The sequence below is a fragment of the Aptenodytes patagonicus genome, chromosome 7 (assembly GCF_965638725.1).
Source record: "Aptenodytes patagonicus chromosome 7, bAptPat1.pri.cur, whole genome shotgun sequence".
NCBI lineage: Eukaryota > Metazoa > Chordata > Aves > Sphenisciformes > Spheniscidae > Aptenodytes > Aptenodytes patagonicus.
Genome location: NC_134955.1, coordinates 27,686,682 through 27,712,408, shown reverse-complemented (window position 1 = coordinate 27,712,408; position 25,727 = coordinate 27,686,682). Strand labels below are relative to the sequence as shown.

At 36.1% G+C, this 25,727-nt stretch overlaps 1 protein-coding gene across 4 annotated transcripts in view; it reads left to right on the top strand.

Moving 5' to 3' along the window:
• The window catches only part of FUT8 (fucosyltransferase 8), a 147,399-nt gene that overhangs the window by 30,092 nt on the left and 91,580 nt on the right, over positions 1-25,727 (top strand). For 2 of the 4 annotated variants that reach the window (XM_076344444.1, XM_076344442.1), the window contains exon 3: positions 24,107-24,200. The exons of the other annotated variants lie outside the window; for them this stretch is intronic. The gene's annotated coding sequence lies outside the window, so the exon portion shown is untranslated. The remainder of the gene's footprint in view (positions 1-24,106; positions 24,201-25,727) is intronic. 4 annotated transcript variants of the gene reach the window in all.

The window sequence follows — 25,727 nt, the reverse complement described above, 5'->3', positions numbered from 1 at the left end:
TGTCTAGGAAAAACTGTATTTAATCCATCTACCTATTTAATATTTTTTTCTTGATGCTTCTTACATGTAAAAACATTCCCATGGTAGTCTTTCCCTCTTTTTTTCACATCATATTTCACACTTGGTCTAATCCATTCCATCTATGAACTGCGATTCTGTAGTTTATTGAAAAAGAAAGATCAACTGGGCATTTTTTATTACATTCTAAAACACTTTCTTATCCTTTCTTGGACATATTGTAAGTTACTTTTATCTGTGATAGGCTTTTGAAGATAAAGGCCTTTTGCAGAGATTAGTTTATATTTTGAGTTTTAAGGTTTATTGTAGGGGCACCTGAAATCTTTGGATAGATATTCTTTATTTCTATATATCTAAATAGATCAACATATGATTCCTGATGGAAAAGGAAAATACCTTTTCAGAAGGGTATGTTGCTGATCTAGTCCTGCCCTTTTTATCAAGATCAAAGCTGGAACATCCCTCTGTGTTTCTGGAGTATCTAATATCTTTCTTGCTTACTACTTTCCCCGTCGTCTGAGGATCAGCAAAGTCTGTTTCTTGTTCTAACATTTGGCTTCAGTTCACTGTTTTATTCTGGTAGTCATTTAGCTTGGATTCTTGTTTGAAAGACGGCTTATTGCTTGCTCTCTGAAATATATTCTTTATTAAAAGTGCATTCTATATAAGTCAGTTCTGATGCAGCAGGACAAACAACAGTCTTTCATGTCTTTTTCCTTCTCAAGAAAAGAGGTTTCTGACGTGTCCATTGACTTGCATGTTTACTGCAGTGAAAAATGATACCAGGATGGGAGTGCAGAGAAGTTGGAAGATTGGATTACAATTTAACATGAACCAACAAATTAGAATGACCTGGGAAAAATGGGATACAAGCCATTAAGGGCAAGCTTAAAATACTGCTTTTAAATGAAAGAAAAATAAAACAGGCAAATGCAGAATAAGGAATGGCTGAGAGTTCTGAAGGAAGAAGATTGAGGGTTAAGAGCGGACTTAAGTCAAGAGTATCATGCACAAAAAAAAGGTCTAAAAATGTAACATCATACCAGGATAAATAAATGGAAGCACTGTCATAAAACTAAATCCTTCTGCTCAACTTAGGGTAGAAATGGAGTCAACTAGTTTATTGTGTCCGGTTTTGAGCCATGCACTTAATACATGCAAACAAGTCAAAATTACCTTGCCAAATTGGAGAGTTCAGAAGACAGTAGTACGGATGATTAGAACACTGGATCCATGACCTGTGAGGAGAGGTTGAAAAAATCGAGGCTAATTTAATACAGAGAGTAAATCCTGCTGTTATAGGTCTTTTGGAACACCACAAAACCTGATGAGCTTACATTTTTACTGGTGGAGATTAATTCAGTGTGGCTTGTGAAGCACTGCAATAGACTGGTAAGAGCATATATCTGTCTTTGAAGTTCATAAAAAGCAGTAAGACACATGATCATATGCAATCTCATCTTAGAGGAGAGGGGTGGTCTAATAATCTTCTGATAACCTTATTACATTTTATGATTTAATGTCTAGTTTCTAGCTGGTTTTTTTTTTTTTTAATTAATCGGCTGTTTGTGATTGGAGCATGGGGAGAACAGCTTTTTACAAAAGATGCCCAGAAGCGGCATAGAATCTCTTTCTGCATATTACAATAAGTTTTTTATTTTTAATTTTTTTTTAGCTTAAATATTTTCTTCCAGTGGACCAAGTAACTTTTGATCGTGAATGCATCTAATTTTAAACTTAAATATTCCAATCTAAAACACTGACTGTAAATTTGGCAGAATTAGATATTATTGGATATCTAATGGTGGATATTATTTGGCTATAGATTAGTAATATTTTTATAGTGCCTGAAAAATCACATTTCAAATATCATTGATAATCTATACCATTTTAAATGTCTGAGATTAGACTCTTACACTAAACTAAAACTAAGTGTTGACAAATTGTTTAAGGAGACAAGGTCAGAGGAAATAGCCAGACAAGAAGTCTATTTTGTCTGGAATATGTTTCTTGCTTCACAAATTCCTGCAGTTAAATAGGTAAGGAACTATGTCACAGGGTTTTTTTGTTTTTTAATATGAAATACAGAGACTTGGTATAGCCAATTCTGATGAAAGTATCTGTGAGTTACGAATTTTTATCTAATATTATCATTGTAGATGCAATGATAGACTGGGGGTGTTAGTCTTGCCCACTTTTTGTTTTTTATTAGAAGAAATTGTAGTTGTCATGGAGAGAACAACAGGATGTGGATAAATGCCAAGGCTACATCTACAATATAGAAATATTCTGCAGTTGCTTTGGCTTTGGTTTTTTTTTTTTTTAATGATGTAATCATACTACATTGATAATTCAGTAGATCTTTATTGTGTCTATGTTTGGATTATGTTAAATGGTGGCTAGTAAACACTTCAGAAATTGGCAGAACCTGTTAGCATAGGAAAATCTTAATTTAATTGTTTTTGCACTTCAGTCTTGGGTATTTTTTTGGTGACCTCTTGTTTTTAAACAAATGTTGAAATAACCCAAGTCTGAAGGGAATGAGAAAAATTAGATGCCTTGCCGGTGTGTAGAAAAAACCTGATCAGGACATAGGTTAATTATAGGGTGATTCACTTGAAGTTGATCCTAATGATACTGTCTTTTAATCAGCTTGATTTTTCCTAAAGATATTTGTTGTAACTCATGTTAACTGTATTAAAATCGGTTAATGAATCCAAAAAACTGTCAGTAAACAGGGAACTTTCAAACCCTAAGGAAGGTTCCCTTAAGGCTGCATGGCAGTAGGTTCTTGGTCATTATCTTTGCTGACTCTTGGGGAGAATATATTGCTCCTAATAAATCTCTAAAAGTTGTAGTTTTAAAGATATAGTAATTGTAATGGTAGAAAGAGATCACTAACTGTTAAATTGCTTGTCAAGTTGAACTTACTTGAAGAACTTGTATTTGGATAGAGCTAAATGTGTGATCCCAAGTCTAGAGAGTAATATTGTGGATTGCACTCACAAGGTTAGAGACAGTATTTTTGAATAAAACAGTAGGAGGAACGTAGGAGAGGTGGTATTACTGCTGTATACAATATTAATGGACCATGGTGGGTATATTATGGCTAGGTTGGAGGTCTAGTCTTCAGAAATAATCTTAGGAATTAGGAAGGGGTTTAGAAAAGAGCTATAAGAATAATTCAGATTCTGGGAAAGTGTATCTCATTTTAGACATTTAAGAAGCCTGTTCTGTTGAGGTGTTACTTGAGAAGTTTTGAAGATTTGTACTTTAATCCTATATGAAAGGGCATTGGTAAGAGCTGCAAACAGACATGTTTGGTAACTAACTAGTTGAGCAACTTACCTGGGAATCATTCATTCTCTCTGATTTAATGTGTTTGAATCACATGGATGGATTTAGTAAAAGATATGCATTACCTTGGACAAAATGCGCAGTTCTGATAAAAAAATAGGAAAAAGTTTCAGTGATCATTGGATTTCAGTGATCAATTTGTGGGATGTCAGATTATGTTGGAGACACTACTAATACAGTCTGTATAAACAAATTCCCCCCCGGAAGGCTTTTTAAATTAATCCTAGCAATACGTAGTTCAACAAAAATTTCAGAAAGCATTGCGACTACTGCAATTAGCCTTCATTCATACTATATAAAAATAGGCTTGTAAGTGGCTGAACTTCAGTAGGCTTTTTATTTAAAAACCTCTTTTTGATATGGCCATGATTTTTAAACCAATTTATTGAAATAGGAATAATGTAGATTTATAGCAAAGCCCACAATTCAACATTTTGCTGGTAGGAATAACACTTACTTTATTAAAGTTTATTAAAGCTACCGCTTTGCATGTTTCAGTTTCAAAATTCAGCTTTTGCTGATAAAGCCAAATCTAGTATTTAAACAAAATTGTTTTGTAAATGAAAAAATTCTCCTGCTAACGTTGTTTCACTCTGTAGATGCCACATTCCCTGTCTTGGGAAATAATCTTTCATTGATGTTCCTCACAGTGTGGTTTGTCAGCAATTGGCTACAATTTCAATTGCCTAATGATTACTGTGATTGGAATCAAGCTGTTGTCTTTAAAATTAACCAATGTGTTTTGGGTACTTTTTTCCTGCTGCAGTCTGTGTAATGTAAACTGCACGGGTCTTTTCAGCATGTATGAATTGTAGAATCATGCTGGTTGGAAGGGATTTCCATTTAGTCCAGCCCCTCAATAGCAGCTCCAGTTAGAGCAGCTTGCTCAAGTCTGGTTTTGTATATCTTCAAGAATGGAGATTCCACATCATTTGAGACCTACTCCAGTGTTTGACAGTCCTCATAGGTTTGGATTTTTTTTTTCTTTTGTTGAGGTGGGATTTACTGTGTTCCAAATTGTGTCTGTTGCGTCTTGTCCTTCCACTGTGCAGAAAAAAAAGTGCAACCCCATCTGCTGAGTACTTGCAGGAATACCTCTGTGTATATCATAGTTATACAAGAAGAGAACCAAGAAAAGGATGAAATGTTGGGTGATAAGGTGTCTTCTACCAGAAGAGGAAAAGAGAATAACTAAAATGCTGGTGCTGCTGTCCATGCTTTTTGACTTTCTGATCCAGTTTCACGCTATCTCTGTTTGGAATATGTTAGGAACATTATTACCAGAAAGTGGATTTCTTTCAAGACTCAGAAGAGGGTACCATAGTAACATCTATGAAAATTAATTCATTGAAAGGGGATGTACCAGAGGATACAGACTCTTAGAGAAAGCAAGGAGACTTTGGATACCAACATGAGGCCTGACAAATGGGTGAAGTGAGTTCAGGGAGGTAGCTTGTATTTATTGTTATGTTCTTGTGGAAGCTCAACATTCTCGCTCCCCTCCCCAGCAACATCTTCTGGTTGTAGCTCTGAGTACGTGATAAGAAAAGGAAACAAAAGAACTAACTCTCAAAGCATCTTAAAAACCTAGTCGGCCATAAAAAGCCCATGAAATTAAATAAGCTATTGTGTTCTGGCAACCAGGTAGAATTTCTTGTTATATATTGCCAAATTGATTAATTGCAAACAAAAATATGTCACAACCAAGGCCATAAAAATAAAATACATTGGAGATCTAAAATACTTTCTGAAAGCAAGATAGTAATTAGTTGGCCAAACTAACTGATTTTTAAGCCAGATTTGGGAGGTAAACTGGAAATATGAATGGTACAAAAGGCATTTCTTGATTTTTTTTTTTCTTTTTTCCCCCCTTCTTGTGCTGTTTCAGAAAAGTTTTGAGCAGATGTCTTTTCCATGCCATAGAATCATAGAATCATTTAGGTTGGAAAAGACCCTTAAGATCATTGAGTCCAACCGTAAACATAACACTGCCAAGTCCACTACTAAACCGTGTTTCTAAGCACCACATCTACGTGTCTTTCAAATACCTCCAGGGATGGTGACTCAACCACTTCCCTGGGCAGCCTGTTCCAAGGCTTGACAACCCTTTCAGTGAAGAAATTTTTCCTAATATCCAATCTAAACCTCCCCTGGCGCAACTTGAGGCTGTTTCCTCTCATCCTATTCACACTTGGGAGAAGAGGCTGATACCCACCTCGCTACAGCCTCCTTTCAGGTAGTTGTAGAGAGCGGTAAGGTCTCCCCTGAGCCTCCTCCAGCCTAAACAACCCCAGTTCCCTCAACTGTTCCTCACAGGACTTGTTCTCTAGACCCTTCACCAGCTTCATTGCTCTTCTTTGGCCATGCTCCAGCACCTCAGTGTCTTTCTTGTAGTGAGGGGCCCAAAACTAAACACAGTGAGGTGCAGCCTCACCAGTGCCAAGTATAATGCTGGCCATGATTGCCTTCAGTATCATACAGCAGCCATAATCACCACTGCCTCTAAAATTTTGGCCATTTTTAGTGCACTGTTTCTACATTTGTATCTTCAGCTACTCAACAGTTCACCCTGAAGCCTTTTGGTATCTGTAAGCTATGATGAATGGTATCCAGTTCTCTTGAGGGTGGTGACGAACCACTCCTGAAACAAACTGGTCTAATTTGGAGAGGTTATCATAGGAAAAATGTAATGGTACTTGTGTTCTCCCCCCGACTCCTTCTTGTTTAATGTGAACAAAATAAATCTATGCTTTCTGTCAGTGGCCTTTGGTTGAAGTATCAGATACCTGAAAGACTGACTTTGATTAGAAGAAGGGAAGACATAGCTTAGGAAATGATTTTCCAAGCTTCTCTGGTGGTAAAAAGGCTACCTGGCAAGCAGAGGTGGGAGGCACGATGTATTAGAGGCTGTGCAACAAGACTATTTAGTAGAACGTCCACATTAGATGGAAAAAAGGAAGAAGGATTGCCATTGACTTTGCAGATGGAACAGAGACCTCATTTTATTGCTCAGGGAACAAACACGTTACAGAACGTTACACAGGAATCCCAGTTCAGTTCTCAGTACCATACTCCCCTTTGCCAACAGATTATCAACATACCCTTACCAAAGTCAAAAAATTACTGGTAACATTTTGGTCACAAATACTATGTAAAATACAGTGTGTAACAATAACAGGAATATTAAATTCTGTGACATCCATCCTTGTCTCAAGGCATTACCAGCCCCTTTTCAGCCAGGGTCATGTTGCATCTTCCCCTTTCTCCTCTTTAGACACCGTGTAGAATTTCACTTGTCAGGCTAAAGGTAGAATCCTTCAGAATGAATATTGGCATTGCAATTCTGCCACTGAATATGTGCCTTTCCAGGAAAAATGCTAACGTTTTCACAAAGTCCTATTTTTAAGACCGCTTTTTGCACCTTTCTGCTCAACCGTGTTAATATTGATGGTATTTTTTTTTTTTTAACCACAGAAAAGTACTCCTTTCCCTTCTATGCTTAAGATTGGCTTAGGAGGGCAGAACTCTGCTATATATCTCTTCCCTCCTGATCGATCATGTTTTAGAAATTCCATTGTCTTAAAATGTTCTTTTTTCTGCACGTTACAGTTGCAGTGCTGTACAGGAGGTCATGTTTTTAGTGGCTCTTCATATGTGATGATAGCTATTTACTTTATATTTCCCTTCAAGTAGATGATCTGGTGACTGAGAGTAGTCTGGGATTGCAAACTTCCAGAGGGCAATCGTTCTATTTTGCCGCATTGTCAAATGACTTTGATTTTGTTGTCAGTGGTGTTACGTGGCAGTCGTGTTTGGCATGAACGTAGTCTGAAGGGTGCAAGGAGATTGCTGATTTTCCTATAACTGTAACAGTGAATGATCTTATAACTTGGCGCTTTTTTTCACAGACCCAAAAGCACCACTCAGCACTGTGCAGCTGGTCAATGAATGTTTGCAGCAGTTGGTGGTTTTTGTGCACCATCTGTATCATGCATCCTTTCTTCTTGATTATCTTGTCTTCATTTCAGCGTGTTTTGGTAGTTGTTGAAGTCAAACAAATATGGAAAAATTATGTATGCTATTGTTATATGTGTATTACACTCATCTGAGAAGAATTCACATTTCTCCTGCAGAGTGGCAGAATGAAAACTGGTGTGGTGAGCCACGGGTATTTTAAAAAGGGGACACTAAAAAGCAATGAATGGAGTTGTGGGAAGTGGGCTCTGAGTTTTCATAATTCCCTGAATGCTGTGATTAGCATCCCACAGCACATTGTGAAACAACCCATTAACCGTATCTTAGGCAGTGATAAAGAAGGCTCTGGAATATCAACTGTATTGTGCACCTTTCTGTGGTTACAAGATTTTGTGAACAGGAGTCAGAATATTTACAAAAACAAGTGTATGTATGCTGTGATGTGCCACTATTAGCAGCAGTATGACAACTGATGTTTTCTGGAATAAAACTTTTTCTAGGGTAGCAATACTATTAGAATAGGTTCTTAAGTTATTTTGCTCAAAACATTTTGAGGTTTGTATTTCTCTGTTACTAAACCATTTCTATTTTAAATTAACATCCAGATTAAAGATGCTTACACTAATTTTGTCCTACTGGTTCCATTCACACAATTCATCTAGTTGTTTTCAGTCTGCTGATCTCCATGTTTTCTTACCGTTTTATGTTGTTTCCTGTTTTTCCTGGGATATTCCAGAAAACTATTTTGCATATACCTGGAATCTGTTTTTCAATTCATAATCGTTGCTATTAACTAATAGATAATTCTTAAAATGTGTTATAATATGAAATGATTTGTATGATGAACCTGAATTACTAAGCTCTGTTGGAAGGGAACAGTTAATTAATGCTGATACTTCTGAAGATATTTTGCAAAAACTGAAAATCGAACATTCATTCTACATCAGTGCTTCACAATATATTTGAAACAGTACATTTCTGAAAACTGCTTCTGTTCTGAAGCATATGCTTGTAAGTCAAAAGTAATGGCATTTACATGTACTCTGAACATACTACAAAATCACTAAATCAGAACTATTCAACTGATCTCTAGATTTTTCAGCTAGCAGTTTATATTTAGTTTTGGCTGTTCAGTACAATAGCAGTATTCCAGCACATCCAGTTGCTAGGATGTGACCAGCGTAAAATAATCTCAGAGTTTGGCAGCATTTTACAGCAACATATATTAGAGTGGATTATTATTTTAATGCCTCACTAGAGCAGGGAGCATAGCACAAAGCAAGGTCAAGAAAAAGGAAAACTCCAGCTCTGTTCAGAAAATTAGTGGAATGCAGTTCATGCATTCTAATGGCTTCAAAGAGTGTCTTAATAACATACGCTCTCCACCCTTCACTTTGCTTTTATGTCTTCCACGTGCCTTTTTGGAGCAATGATCTTTCAGGCTTGAACTCCTCAAATCCCTCAAATTTGGCAGTACTTGAGGGTTTTCCCCATTTGCCTTATATTGAAGGATTGCTTATTGCCTGCATTTCACTTATTCCTTTGCATCAACTTTTCCATAATTTAGTAATGGTTGTAAACATATCATCTGGAGTTGGAGTTGATGGCAGAGAGCATGAGATCTTTTCCTAGTGCATGCCAAATATAATCAGTAGGTTCTGTATGATTTCCTAAAATCTATGGATTTTTTCCTGCTCTGTATGTACTGAGACTCAAAACAGGCTGTAAAGAAGCATCAGAAGAATTAACTGATAATTTGATACCGAAAATAATCAGAACTTTGTTGCGATTTAGTACTTCCTTACATATATGCTTCTTCCAAATCTCCTTTCCCTGTAGACACTCACTAAGTCATTGGCAGCTACTTCTGTTAGTGTCTTGTATTTCAACAGGATCTTAATCTATGCCATTTTTTTAGTGACCTTAAAAGCACATTGTGTGCCCATATGCACACGGGAAAGGGTTTGTTGTTTTGCGTTTTTGGTTGTTTTTTTTTTTTCCATTTTTAATCTATATTCTTTTTAGCAGACATAGTATAAACAAATGCTTTTTCCTGTTTTGTTTTTTGTACACACCTACAGTATTTTTTTCTGAAATGCAGTTTATTCTGTTACTCTGCTTAACGCTGTAACTTCTTTTGATTTCAGTCTAATTCCTGGCCTGTTACGATGAGTAATCAAGTGTTTCTTTCATCTAGAAAGACTGTTGTGTTTATGAATTGATTGTCTTTCTTCAGCAGCTAAATTGCTCAGTGTGACTGCTTGTTCAGGGTTCTTCAAGGCAAGAAGAATTTTTCCATTTTTCCCCCTGTTCCTCTGGACCAGTTCATGCAGTCAAATTCTGGAGAGGGTTCTAGGTTTTTCTGTTGTGTGGAGGGTTTTCTTTGTTTGGTGTTTTTTTGTTTTGTTTTGGTTTTAATTTTTCCCCACCTGTCATTTGCATTACAAGATTAAGGAATGAACTATAAAAATACGTTTTTCCTAAGCAAGAAGGGAAGATAAGTTATTTTATAACAAGCTAAGAATGAGGTAATTGCTAAAATTTTGTTTTATTTTTTTTTTTAATATCAAATATGAGAATTATTTTGTGATCATTTTGGTAGAACTGGTTGCAGTGCAAAGTGTTTGGAGGAACAAATGTTTTTCTTTCTTTATTGTCAGAATAAGTTGACTTCCCCCCCCCCCACACTTCACTTTATTATTGGTAATGGTCTCCTGAATATTTTAAAATGATCTTCATTTCTAGAATCATTAGAACTATGAATATGCAAAGAATGTTTTGATGGTGTGTGATTGTAATTATTTATTGGGTGTCATGCCTTTTTATTTATATCCTAACGTTCAGTGGTTTTGGTCTATAATACGCTTTTTTGTCAAGCAGAGAAAATCTGAGAGAATGGGGCAGGAGAGAAGAGAAAGCATAACACTTAAAACAATAAAATGTCCCAAACCAACAAACAAGCAAACTAACAAAAAAAAACCACCAGAAAAAAAGCTTATGCCAAACTGTTCCAAAAGCCTGTATTGCATGTGGGAAAGCTTCCTCAACAGAACTGTGAAATGATGGCCCATACTGCTCCCTGGTAATGTGCTTTTTTCATAGGATATAGCTTTATCTTAGCTGGCTATAGTTCTATACTAGGATGAAATCCTATTCATATGTATACATAGAACTGACTTTGTTGTTTAACTATTGCTTACATTGGTCTCTATACCAGAAAAATATAAGGTGGCATATTCAATAGAACCTTATTGTAGAAGAATTCCAAAGCTGGTCTTTGAGGCAAAAGATCTGTTAAGTTTAACTTCTGTACCAAGCAAATCTGGAGAAACTGAGAGAAAAGAGTTACTGGATATGTGTTTAAGTATGGTATATTGAAGAAGAGCCGATGTAGAGGTGACCTGTTCAATAAACTGTAATTAAATTACCTGTTTTGGCAAAGGTCTTCAACAATCACTTTTAGAAAAATGGAAGTCTGCTGGGAAAAGAGAAACAGTCTTTTTGTGAATTTGTAACTCCATAAGGGAATAGAAAACCAGGAATATATGATTATTTTTCATAATAGAAACAGTGTAAGGCAAGGATTCGTCTTATCCTGCTCAAGGAGCTGTGCTGGGTCATGTGCAGTTCATCATAAGAATAAATTACCTGGAAAGCAGAGTCTCTTGAGTTTTTCTGAATAGAATCTGTATAGGAAACTTTAGCATTGTATTTGGTTCTAATGTTTACATTTTAAGTGTCATTTTTTTGTGCACTTCTCTAACATAGATTAGGAGTGAAGAAAGTTAGAAATGAGTACATATTGAGATGTGGGAAGAGGTCTTCCTGTGGTCAGGTAATGAATAAAAAAAAAAATCTGGTGCTAAATGAACGTGTGCATGTAGCATTTCTTGAAGATATGGCTATTTGTGTTACTCAGTACAGTATGTGGAACCCTTTTGGAATACTATGTGATAAGACTGAAAAAATGATTTTACACTCCATAAACATAAAGCTGAATTTGGTAGTTAAGAAGTTTTTGCATGCCCACAGCTCCCCCCACCCCCCACCTTGTTCTGTATTTGATGGATATTGTTTTATGTGCACTTAAGTAGCTACCAGCAAATTTTTCAGTTTAGTTCAATTTGTTCTGGTTCAGGTTTAACAAATGTCAAAATACTGCTTTAGGTTCATTTCTGGTTCAAGGAAAACTAAGATTTTGTGTGAGTTTTTAGATGGAGTTAAATTCAATTCACTGCATTAAAGGTATAATTCAAAACAATGTCCTTGAATGTTCCCATTTTCTTGGTTATGAACTTAATATGCATTGCTTAAGAAAAAGAACTGTGAAGCATGATTTTTGTCTGGCAGTTGTTGCTGTTTATTGCACATATAATTTTGTGTATTGTAATACGAATATTCTAATAATATTTTTTAAAGTCTGTTCTGGCTTTTGACAACACATAAATGTTTTTATACTTATGCATAACCAAGTTTCCTTAAAAACTTATTTAGTAATCTGAAACAAATGAAAACATTCTTTTTGTTTGTAGGTCTGGTTGTCAGTACACCATTATTTTTGCTAGCATCAGGAATCCCTTTTGCAGTTTGGAAAATGTTAACAGATCCATTAAAAGCAAAGGACAGTGTTTTTTTTTTTTTTAAAAAACAAATACCGGAGTTGAATTTTTGATCACTGAATGCTATTTTATACTTCCATCTATCATCATTGCTATAAAAAGCAAGGTGTACTGTTATATTTAAAATATGTATTCCATTGCATGTGTGTTTTTAAAAGTTTAACTTCTTTTGTATGACTGAAATAAAGAAGGATGCCCAAACTCAAGTTTTTTTGGGTTAATGAGAACTGGATCTGAAATCTTTTATTTCTCTCTGGAGCCGTCTATGCAAATCACAGTGACATAAACTCAGTGTATGTAATTTTTCTTCCATCCATTGTTGCATAGAGAGTTTTTCCTAGAGAAATCTTATGAAATCTATTAATAAATATTTAGACTATTTATAAATGATACTGTATAAAAGTACGAAGCACTGTTTCTTGTATATGTCAATTAAAGGACTTTTTTGTAATGTTATATATATTTCTGTGAAATAACCAGTGACAGTTTGCAATCATAAATCATATGCCCATCACTCCCTTTTTTCCAAAGGAAAACAAAAATACTCTGCCAAATATCTGCTTTTGAAAATAAGTTTCTGAAAATCATTAGCTAATAAAAATACCCTGGGCTAGTACAGTAGTAGAATGTCGTGATATTGTATGAATTTTTTCGTACGTGCCTGGTTACATTTCTCTTCACTCTCTTTCCCTCAGTGTTGCTGACTTTTAATATTGATTTGAAATGTATTTAGTAAACAGATAACAAAATTAATCTGGCTGTCATATACAGGTAGCTTCTTTTTGTTTTATTTATTTAAGAAAGCTTACATCAGGTTTGACCTCCTGGTATATGGACCGTCATCACTTATGCTTCTGAAGACTGATGATCATAGTGTGAAGTAGAATATCTTGCCACCAGTCCTGCAAATATTCTAAACTGCTAAAGCATTACACTGACCATAGCAAAAGACTTAACATTCACTTGTGTTGAGCAGATACCATGGTAGTGGAAGGTAAGATAGCAATGACAGAAGTGATTAGTAGTGCCACTCTAGGTAAAAATAAAAAAGCACAACATTCTCACTTAACCTAGGTGTTATAGTTTAATGAAGGAATTTAGCACTTTTTATTTTGTTCTGAATTTAAAAAGAAGACATGTTATCACAAAATTATGACACATTTTCTGAAAGAAATTCGGTGTGAGTGTTTCTTTTGCCATACAAGATGTTTAACTACATAAAGGGAAAGGCTAAGATTCTACTCCAAATAAATGCAGTGGCAGCTACTAACAGTCTTGAAGTAATTTATGTGGTATTAATCAACACCTGAAAAGGTGGCTTAAGAAACCATAAAACTGTTTTTTAGAGGAACTAATTATCATAGCATTTTCAACCTCAGGTGAAATTGTTATTGCTCAGCATCTCAAAAACTGGATCCAATCTACAAATGTGTTCAAATTAGTATTACGTTTCATTTCAGTTTGATGCTTTTATGAAAAATCTGAAACCAGCAGATGTATGTGGTTCAAGTTTATTCAAGTTTGAATAAACTATGAGCAGAAAAGGCAGAGTTAGAATTGCATCTGAGATACTGTAATGATATGCTTAGATATTTTGATTCTGATGTCTTTACAAGTTGATGTTTACAAGTTATGCAGGTTGAGAACAAGAAGATTGTAAAATACAACTCAGTCAGAATTTTGGTGGCTGTTTGATTCGGTCTTTATAAAAGCATATGTATCTGCAGAAGGCAAAAGCCATTGGAGAACTGGTGTATCTGAAAAGTTCAATTGAGCATAAGGAATCCTTTCTAAAGAAAGAATTCCAGTGCTTGTTATGTTGTTAGTATTGTGTTAAAACTGTGGTGATGGATGGAGAGCGGGGAGAAAATCAGTTACCACTTCATCAATGTTATTTGTCTAATTTTCAGTCTCTGTTTCTCCATGTACTGCACTTCTGGGATATTTGAATAGCAGACATTATGTGCTTTAGATTACAAAAATTCTTAGTGTTCCCTGAACTTTGGAAACAAGTTTTAGTATCTTAATCTACCTTTTTCCCCCCCAACAGACTTGAAATGTAATGCTTTATGATTACTTAAATTTTAAATGAAGTCTGTGGGTTTTGATGTTTTGGCAATCTCAATCTTTTACTCTCTATAACGTGATTAGAAAATAGGCCAGGCACTATTGCACTGAGAATGTGGTGTTGGTATTCTGTGTTTCCCCTCCGCCCCGGTAAGTGAATTTATTAAATAGTTTATTTATTTGACATCACTTACACAAATGCATGTAAATAAAAAAGGAAAAATGAATAGTTCTGCTCCAAATTGATGACTGAATATCATTCTGAAAAGATTAGGAATAACTCAGACCAGTTTTGGAAAAATTAAAATGTGTGAAATTACGTAGGTAGTCAGGGGTTCTGTTTTGTTTGTTTCTGAGAATTCTTGTATATCAATTGCAGCTGACACTTTGGGTATGTATGGATGCTTCTGTGAATGCCAGTTGCAGGATCGGGATCTAAGTTAGGGGTGCAAAGCAGAAACAGTAAGTCCTTTGAATATGGAAGGACTGAATTATACCAGCAGCAGCATGTGAAACCCTGTGAGCACAGTTTTATTTATTATGCTGTTTTCAAAAGTGCAATCTGCCTATGCTTTAAATAGTAAATGTACACATGAAATGGTGTGATTTGTAAATTAAAACATGAACACATGAAAGTGTTCACATGCACAGATTTCATTAGGGTATAAAAATCACAGAAAAATAAGTTTACCTCTTGTAAGTCAGGAGGCCAACTAATCCATCTTTCCTGCTCAAACATGGCATCAATTTGTATGTATGCTTATGTTATTACGATGAACAGAAGTATTTGATTCATCTGCAAGGGACTGCATGCCTGCAGAAAGGACCTTTTAAAGCTGAACATAGGAACTGTTTAGGAAGAAATAGAGATGTTTCAAACATTCAGTATTTATTATAATGTCAGTGTTTTTTCTGTGGTACTTAATGTTCTCAGATTGCTTCTGTGTTTTAAAGGATATAATTTTTTGGGAAACTATACTGGTTGGAAACAAACAATTACAAATTTTATTTGCTCTTGTTTTCTGAATAGCCTGCTTTTTGGAGCCCTTAACTGTGTTTGTCCTAATAATGCCCTATTATTTCACAGAAGAGCATAGTAACTACTGCATTTACAAAACTAATAATTGGGATTTTTCAATCAATTTGCTATGAGGAATGGCTAGCTCTCTGATTAGAACAAAGTTATCAGACAAAATGTGTCTTGTAATAGTTTGTTTCCTGTAAGCCCCGATACTTATAAATAAGCCATTTTATAAACTACAGGTAAAAAGTTATGTTCCATGTTTTATTTTACCATCCAAACAACTTTCATAACATTTCTTCTGTAGAAATGCTTAGGCTGTATGGTATCCTCTCATCTTTCTCTGGTTTCACATGACTGGTCACACATTGTGGCTTCTTTCTTTCTATGGTTTGCTGCTGCTTTTCATGAAAAGAAGAGTGTGAGAGAAAGTGGTCTTAAAAGTAAAATTTATTTTCTCTACTAACTTTTAATCTCTATTAGTATTGACACAGTAAGACTTAGTTTTGCAAAAGTCTGCCCTAAATTCTCCAGCAGTGTGAGTTTGTTGTACCTCTGCAGAATTCCACTCATGCTGCCTACTTCCAAATGCATATACATGCACTGTATATCATTCCAGCCAACTCCCTTATAATTACTTCTGAAATTGTTACAACTAGAACAGTCTCCCTAAATTTGGTGTTTCTGAAGTTCATGATCATTATATTTGGTATCTTGAAGACTCTAAGAACTGTATCAAAGCTCTATCACAACGGGCTGAATTCTGTGGCAGTGTTGATTTGCTGTATTTTGTTGCAATTTCCTTCAATTTTGTTCTTCACTTATCCAAATAGATTTTCAGCAATGACCGTGGCTACAAAAGATCCAGGCAGAAACAGTCAGTTGTAAAATTAATTTGATCTGAGCTTTTGTCTGAAAAGCTTTCTTGTCCTCAAATGTCAGTAGCAGTTATCTGTGGAAGAAGTGGAAGCAAGCAGCCATGATCCTTCTAGCTTACTTTCTGAGCTTCCAGAACCTGGGTTGTTCCAAGACAGATGTGGTATAATATCCATGGATGGATTTTTCTAGCAAGAATATTTAAGTCTATTTTTTAACGTATCCAATTTTTTAAACTCAAACACATTCTAATTACAGTGAATTTCACAATTTAATAGTGCCTTCTGAAAATCCAAATATGTGACATCAACCAGGTCTCCCTTAATTTCATGCTAATTTGATTGTTCATAAAACTTAGTCACCTTCTGAGGCATGACTTCCCTTACAAAACCAATGCTGATTCTTTCCCAGTACCTGGCGTTTATCCATGTGCCTACTATTTCTGATGTGTATTGTAGTTTCCTCTTATTCACCTGATGTAGAAGTCATATTTACTGATCTTGTTGTTTCTCAGGTACTCCTTAGAGCCTTTTTGAAAAACTGAAGGTCATATTCTATTCCCTTGTTATGAAATCTTAAGTGATAAGATACTGTGAAACTTTTAATGGTTTTATGTTACTTTGAGTTCCATTAGAACAGGTATGTGGACACAGTGTTCACAGTTCAGTCCTGATGATTTATTATTGGTCATTTTACTGACATTTCAAGCTGCAAGAATTCTTCTGTTGTCGTCTTTGTGAAGAAAGATTTCAATGTAGGGATCAATTTAAGTTCCTTCCTAGTAACTGCTAATGCATGTACTTCATTTAGCTTTCCTGCTGTGGTCCTGTATTTAAAGTGTGCTTTTACAACACAAACATCATTTGGCCCTACAGTATCTCTGTCAAGTCTTTTAGTTCTAGTGTGTTTTTAAAAAGTTTTACTATAACTTTTATGCATGTAAGAATTTGCTTCTCAGAAATTCTGTAGCGTACCAATTTAGTATCTTCCAATTAAGCTTCATCACCACCTCTCTGCTTGGTTTATGTGTGTCACAGGGAGCAAAAACCAGGTCATGATAATCTTTTATAAAGCAGCTTAAGTTGTACTCCAAAGACTTCTTTTCTGCTACTTCCTGTGTTGTTTCTGGGAGTGGGTGTGGTCACCAGTGCCTTCCCAGCGTTTTCTAAAAGACTGTCTAGTTTTGTTATAAAATCCTCTGTCTTTGCACTCAGCAATGTCACGATAGGGCCTCCACTAGCATTAAACAGCTTGTTATCTTATACAGGTGATATTTTAATGCCTCACTGTTTTAACATGCCTTCTTCTATCCTTTAGAATCCCTGTCATCAAAAAGTTAATTTCCATGTAAGAACGATGTTGGTATCATCTTCTGTCAGATTTATGGGACCATTTCTGTCTCAAAATTTTCTTTCATCTCATTGCCCCTTGACCTATGAGCCCAGAGATGGAGTTGCTCAAGGTCTTCAAAAATCTGTTCAGTGTACTTCTCTGTCTAAAATCTTCTGATTTTAGCAAAGCCAACTTCAAAAAACAGTACTTCACTTCTGAACACCTCAAGGTAGATAATAATGTGTATAATGTTTGGGGCATTAGGAGGAAGCCCCTGCCCTCCACTAGCTTCTGCTGCCATTTGTTTTAATTGTAAGTTTGTAATTTTCAAATGGTGGTAGTAGACTGATTTTATTGTTTTCTTGATTCATTGTTGCTTTTTGATTTTTGTGAATAACTTCAGGAGTAGAGATGTAGATCCTTTATCCTCCTCCCTTCCTGTGGACATGAACGCAAATGCCATCCAGACTCCCCTTTACCTTTCTAGGTTGTTCTGTCCTGAGACTCACTTTGCTGAAACAAGAATCCATCAGACTGGCACTAGATTTATTGTCTGTGGCTGGGCCTTAGCCAGACTCTTCAGCAAAAGCATTCCCAGAGCGGGTGACTCCCGCAGGATGTTGCTCAGAACCATGGAGAGCTCTTTCAAATACCAGCGTGGGGCTTTTTTTTTTTTTTTTTTTTTGGATATGGTTGCTAAAATTAGGCTGAACTATTCAGAAATAGAGGATGTTGAAGGGAAGGGCTAAAAAAACCCTACACAAAGTAGGAACAAGAAGATAATATCTGGTATAAAATAGAGTAGATGTAAGAAGTGTAACTTGCAAGTTCATGGAATTGTGAGATACTACTGGTAGACTGCTAAACATAGGGGCCACTGGCTGCGGTATAGTCACATCCTTATTACAACGTGTGTTCACCACAAAGGAAAATACTGCTTTTCTCTCAAATAATGAGTCTATATGCAATGATTCTATGAATTTAATGGCTTTCTTTGTGGATAGTATTGTAAACTTGCCTAGGAAACAGTAAAAAAACCACGACAGTAGTTTTTTCCTAATGCTTGACCTTTTTAAAAAGGATATTTCAAACCCTGCATTATATTCCTTATTACCAGTCTGAAATACTTGAATGGGATTTCACTAGAATTACATGTGAGAAAATACGCAAATGTAGCTTTTAAATCCTTTTTTACAATACGGTGTTCATATTGTTTTAATAATTACAGACTTTATATGACAAATTAATTGGTCTTATTTTTAGAATTTTTAGTTTATAAAATAAAATATTCTTTGTTAAAAAAAGTCAAACAACTTTCTTTTGTTTCTATTGATAAAGTTATACACCCCACCCCCACCCCCATCTTGCATATTAAAGAAAATAGCTCACTAGTTAAGGCTGATAGTTTCTAACACTCACCATGGTTTGACAGCAAATTTATGAGTTAGTGATAGTTATGTTATAAATAAAAATGGGAATTCTGATTAACAGTGTAATCTTAATACTTGACATAAAAGGAGTTAAACAAAAAGCTAATACCTTCAAAGGTGTTTTAAACTCAGTAAGTTTTAAACTCTTCTGTCATTTTCCCTTAATAATATGTCACACCAATTTTGAGAGGAAAAGCCATTGGCAGCTTTATGTGAGGTTTTGACTTGCAACTTTCAGAGTCCTGTTTTATTCATAGCCTTACTATTGTACAAAGTACTTCGAGTTTTTCAGTTGCTTCACTTTTCTTTAAAAGAATAGGTCTTAGATCAGCAGTGCACTTGAGCCATGGTGATGGTGAAGATCAGATGCAGGAAGGAATCAAGTTTTGGTGGCATGGAGCTCTATGAAAGCTGTAAACCAGTGTAAATTAGACAGCATGGACCTATATGCTAATGCACTTAAGTTGCTTCCAATACTTGAGTTAGCTCATTAGTTATAGATCAGATCTCTTTATTGTGCTTTGTAGTCTCCTAAAGCAAAAGTTTTTTATCTATGAAAACAGAAGAGCATTTAAAAGAAAATTGGAGTGCCAAGGGGAATTATTACAGGTCAAGATACATACATTGTGGCACAGTGGAATTAAACTTATGGCAAATACTTCTTTATCATGTGGCAATATTAGTATTTACAATCTTCAATAAAAATTTTATTATTTCTAATAAAAGTACTGCAGAAAACACAGTTCAATTTAAATTAGAAAAATGGTGATACAAAGCAAGTCTGATTATTTAGATAATGATCACTTCAGACATTCTTTCCCTGATGTGGCACACTCAAAATTGTATTCTGGCATTTCTGTTACTGGGTTGTCAAATCATCCAGTCTCCAAGCCTCCCATGTGTAACAAGGAAGGCTTTTTGCTCAGTTCTGTGACTCTTTTCCAGCTTCTGAATACTGTATAGCCTTGACTACGCTTTGAGTTTGCAAAACCTCCTGGTTGCAACTAGCACTCCAGTTTTCTTATGGCTGCCTGGTGTCATGCATTTTTGCATAACTATACAAACTCAGCAGCTCTCTCATCTGCCTGTTTTTCACCTTGATTTATAAACATCCAGCTGTGTTGTGAAGAGGCTGATGTTAAGTTTCTTGATTATTAGATTTTGCATGTTGCTTTGATGCCAGCCAAAAGAAAGATCTTACCTCTGATCTTGCTTGTGATGTTTGCAGCCATTAAAGAATGACATGGAGAAGCTGGTGGAAGAGAAGATTTAGTGGAAAGCTTCAGCACCCACAAGAATGGAAAGATCAATTATTAGCTAAAGGCTGTTCATCTTCTTTGTCCCACTCTGTTCCTTCCCCAAGGTATCTAGATTTTGCTACTGATAAGAAGCTGCACTTCCCCCAAGCAGAAGAGGCAGCTGTACTTTGGTCTCAGAAAAGCACTGAAACATAAAGCAAAACATTTGTATGTCTGATTCTGATAAATTTGGATTCTAATGCAAAACTGTGGAACAAAGTAACATTTTGGGGGCAGCGGGGGGGGGGGGAACATGTCTTGTCTTTGTGAATTTCTGGGCTGTGGAACCACATGCAGTATGAAAGATGTTACCTTGCTGTTGTGTATTCTAAGTGATGTTAGAAAGTCAGCTGTTTCCTTCTTTAAGCTTCTAATGAGAAGTTCAGCTTGATTTAAAGAGAAATGTCTCATAAAAGAATTAGTCTCTCTGTGGCTTTTGGAGAAAAACTAAAGTTTGGCCATTGTGGCTAAAAGGCTGTCTGAAAGATTAGCAAGATCAGTAAGCTGATGTTTGAATACATTTTAACGAGGTCATGCTAGGGTGCCTTGGGGTCTATTCTTCTAGAGAAGTGATGGCAAATCTGCAGCTTACATGCAGTTTAAATGCAACTCACATTTTAGAATCACATCATGTGACTAGTAGTGGGGTCATGCTGACACAGGGGCTGTTGGTTAATAGAAATCCCCAGCTACTGGAAGAAGTCAGCCAGCAGCAGTGAAGTTCAGCAGGATGTTCCACCAACTCTTGTTCAGGGAAACTTCTGAACACTTTATCTTTTCAGGATATGTGCCATACTATGTGACTATTGACCATGTTAAGATTTAAGTTTGCAGCTCCATGGGCTAAGAAGATTGGCCTTCTTTATTATAGAGTTTTACTGATCTCCAGAAGTATTTAACAGAGTTAGGGGTATTAAGTTCTGTGCTCTATTAAGAACATAATAAGTTCTAAGTTCTGTTAAGAAAGGGATGGGCCATTTCTGTTCATCAACTCTCATCTGACTAACACAGGGCAGAAAACCCAATTCTTTTCAACCTCTTGATATATTTTTTGTAAGCATTTTTGGTGCTTCAATTTAAAGGGGATGAGCAACCAAGAATCCGTTACCTCATTAAATCATCTGTTTCAATGACTGATTCCTTTAGCTGTTACACACTTACAGGTTTAGGAACTCCTTTCCCTTTCCTCATCTGCTGAATTTATCTAGGGTAAACTCCTAATCCCTGGATTTTGTTATGACTTTGCTTGCAAGTGTAAGAAGCAATTCAATGTCAGAAATCCTTTCTTTTTTAACATAAGTTATGTCCTGCTAACTTCCATAGTCTGTTCTTTCACTATATTGCTTCCACAGATTCTCACTCTTCCTATTTTCTTTTGTAATGAGGTTTCTGCAAGGGCTATCAGTATAGTATTAACTTATTACTCTGGAGGAAGATCATGCTTGATGTTAGAGTTGATATTTGAGTTTTTATTATTCGTTCTTGACTGTGGCCATACTAGATTAGGGTTTCGTGGAGTCAATACAGTAAGTAAACAAGAATAAATAAACCTTCTTATATAATTGTCCTGTTCATTTGCTAAGATAATTTTTATCTTACAAAGACATTTGGTTAGTTCAGATAAGACAAAAGGTAACTTCTTACTTTGCTGTGTTTCTGGTTAATGTATTATCTTAATAGTTAAAAGGGACTGTAAAACTGAAGACCGCTTTATCCATTACTTATTAAAATGAGTCCATATATATAATTTCTGTGGAGAAGTGTATTGTTTCTGCAATTGACTCTTTTATCTTTCTGAAAGAAAAATCAGCAGTTAATTTTTGTCTAAGTGTTTGACAGAGAATCTTGCATATATTTGACAGCTACGCTGCTCTTTTCCTTTCAAGGTACAATTCCCTCTTTTGTTTAAAATTGCATCAATTGTCAAAAAAAATTAGAAATTACTGTATCTTTTTTCAAGCTTTCAAATGTAATGTGTTACAAAAATTGTAAGCACTTGTATTTATTACTGTATCTAAAACAACAGAGTGCTTAATATTTTCAAACAGTATTTGTTTTTATATTTGATGTAAGTCTTTTATCTAGTTTAAAAAAGTTCTTACTTCTGATTAGTTCTTAACTCCTGTTAAACTGTTTCAAGGTCAGTGTTCTGTGTTTACCTTCAGCTTAAAAAACCCAAGTGCAATGGGTATGGATCTCTCTGAACCACTGCCATTGTGATAACTGAACCACTAGGTATTCATATAGCATAATCTTGAGAATGTTTGGTCTGTGATATTAAAATTACCTAATTTTTTTTTTCCCCCCTGATCTCTGACTAGAAGCTATGTAGTTGAAGTAGGATTAGTAGTAATACTTAAATTTGTTCTCCATTGCTTTTTGTTTTTTTTTAACAGAAATAAATTTAATAACTACAGGGGCATGGGACCCTGAGTTGGCCATAATTTTGATGTGGTTCTGCCTAGGCTTTCTCCTTATAATTAGCTCCTCAAAGGAGACTAAATGTTTTTTAACTAAAAAAGTGTCAAGTTTTATTAGAATAACAGTTAGGATAATTGACATTTTCAGTATTGCAAACTCAGTGGATAGGGAAGACAGAAGAAAAGTAAAATTTTTTTTTTAAATATGGGCATTTTCCCTGCCCACATTGTCATTGTGAGTATACTGTTGCTTCCACTTGGTTATAGTTAATTCAGTGACTTTAAGCTGTGAACTGCACAGTGCCCTCTGATCAGCTGAAAGTTTTTTCCTATCGTGTGTAAGGTCATACCAAGGCCTGGTCCCTGCTCCTTACTGCAATTTCTTTGCTTGGGCTACAAGCTCCTGTACTGGAATTTTCTCAACTGCCATACTCTACAGTTTCTTGAACCTCCTGGACCTGAGCATAGTCAGGATATCTCCAAGGAATGCAGGTTGTCTCTCTTTCTCTGGGAGGCCCTACCTGACCCAGTCATCTTAAAGAAGCATTAAAATGATGCAAGCAGAATGCTTCCTGCCCCCCCTAATACTGTCTGTCAAAAAGAATGGAGGGCACTTCTAAAAGGTATGAAGCTATATACATCTAAAGGTATTACTAGAATTCACAAAAGGCAGGGCTTGGAACAATATGTATGTTGTCTCTAATATGATTCTATGATTCTAATAAATACTGAAATGAACTAAGAATAATTTTGTTATGAGAGCTGAATTATGTTTTTAGGTTAAGTTATGAAGAGAGCTTATGTTTTTTGCAAGATAGCAGGAATTTTCTTGAAATTTTGGGAGTTGTATTCTTCTGCTATGGAATTCTTTTAAAGGGCCATTCAATTTATTTGTATTTTGTTTTCTCCATATCTCCGGATTTGTGATTCCTCCAGTTGCATTAAGTGATTATTCCAGTGACTTTTAATATTTTGATTAAAAGAAAATTAATTTTCTTTGCAAGGTTTCCTCAACATATTTATACTTTTTATAAACCATAATGTGCATGAAATATATGTGAATACTCTTGTATTCATTTTATAAAATATAGGGTTAAAAATAAATATTCCATCCTTCCCCCCGCCAATTTCAAAGTTTTGACTGGTATTTTGAACAGGGAGTTAGAAATGGGGAAACAATTATTTGACAAAACTGCTAAATGGCTGAATTACTTTAATTGATTATGCAGATGTGTATCTTGCATTCAAAATTTATAACATCTTTCAGCAGCAAATTTGATAGTATCTGTAAATATTAATGAATTCAACTTCAAACCTTATTTGGTGTTGGCAAATACTAACGGGAAACTGGGGCCTGGTGAGACTGGCTTGTACAAGTTACTCACTAAATCAATACAGACCCTAAAATATTCTTTGATTTAATTCTTTGATTGCTAGATCACATTGTATCTAATCTAGGTATAATGAAAGATAGTAGTTAAAAATATTCTGATTAAGTAAGTAATTGATCTTTATGGAAAATCCAGAATTAGTTAAATAAAAAGTAGAAAATGTGATATTTTAAGATGAGGAATTAGGTTCTTTCTCAACGTTATGATACAAGGGCAAATCAAAAGGAAGATGTTCTTATAGAACGTGAAACACTTTTGTTTGAATGTGAAACTAAAGGGACCTTCTTTTTTCTTTTAAACAGTTATTAATTTCACTGGCTGCTGGACTAGTGGAATTACTTGTTAACCTCCAAGCCCATGATGCAGTTGTGTTCATTTCCTGCTGTTGTGGAGAGGGTAAGCTGTTCTTCAGGTCTGTTATGAAGTTAGTATGTTAACGATATTTAAAAATTTATTGCTATTTATGTGAAGGATAGTATACATTGTACATTTACATGTTATTCATTTTAGAAATTATTTTTTTTCGCACCATAAGCTGTAAAAAATGCTGATTAAATTAAATTCCTGAGGAGTTCTGTTATTTCACAGAATCACAGAATAGCTGACTTTGGAGAGTATCTCTGGAGATCTTCTAGTCCAACCCCGCTGCTTAAAGTAGGGTCAACTGGAGCAGGTTGCTCAGGTCTGTGTCCAGTCTCCAGGGATGAAGACTTCACTAACCTGCCCAGCCTGTTCCAGTGTTTGACCACCCTCACAGTAAAAAGTATATTCTTAGGCTTAAATGGAATTTTGTGTTTCAGTTTGTGCCCATTGAATAGAATAGACTATTTCAGTTGGAAGGGACCTACAATGATCATCTGACTGACCACTTCAGGGCTGACCAAGTTAAAGCATGTTGTTAAGGGCATTGGTCCAAATGCCTTTTAAACACTGACAGGCTTGGGGCATCGACCACTTCTCTAGGAAACCTGTTCCAGCGTTTGACCACCCTCTCGGTAAAGAAATGCTTCCTAATGTCCAGTCTAAACCTCCCCTGGTGCAGCTTTGAACCATTCCCACACGTCCCATCACTGGATACCAGGGAGAAGAGATCAGCACCTCCCTCTCCACTTTCCCTCCTCAGGAAGCTGTAGAGAGCAATGAGGTCACCCCTCAGCCTCCTTTTCTCCAAACTAGACAAGCCCAAAGTCCTTAGCTGCACCTCATAGGACTTTCCTTCCAGCCCTTTCACCAGCTTTGTTGCCCCCCTCTGGACGCATTCAAGGACCTTCACATCCTTCTTAAATTGTGGGGCCCAGAACTGCACACAGTATTCAAGGTGAGCCTGCACCAACACTGAATACAGCGGGATAATCGTCTCTTTTGACTGCCTGTGTTTGATGCACCCGGGGATGCGGTTTGCCCTCTTGGCTGCCAGGGCACACTGCTGGCTCATACTGAGCCTGCTGTCGACCAGCAGCCCCAGATTCCTTTCTGCAGGGCTGCTCTCCAGCCACTCCTCTCCTAGTTTATACTTGTGCCCGGCATTCCTCCATCCTAGGTGCAGAACCCAGCATTTTGACTTGTCAAACTTCATCCCATTAATCATTGCCCAATGCTCCAATCTATCTAGATCCCTCTGCAAGGCCTCTTGTCCCTCAAGAGAGTCAACAGCACCTCCCAGTTTGGTATCATCAGCAAACTTGCTAATGGTGCCTTCAACTCCTGCATCCAGATCATTGATAAATATATTGAACAGAACTGGCCCTAGAATTGAACCCTGAGGAACACCACTGGTGGCCCATCGCCAGCCAGATGCAGCCCTATTCACTACAACCCTTTGAGCTCTGCCCTTCGGCCGGTTCTTCACCCAGCGCACCGTGAACCTGCTCATCCAACAGTTGGACGACTTGTCCAGAAGGATGCTGTGAGGGACAGTATCAA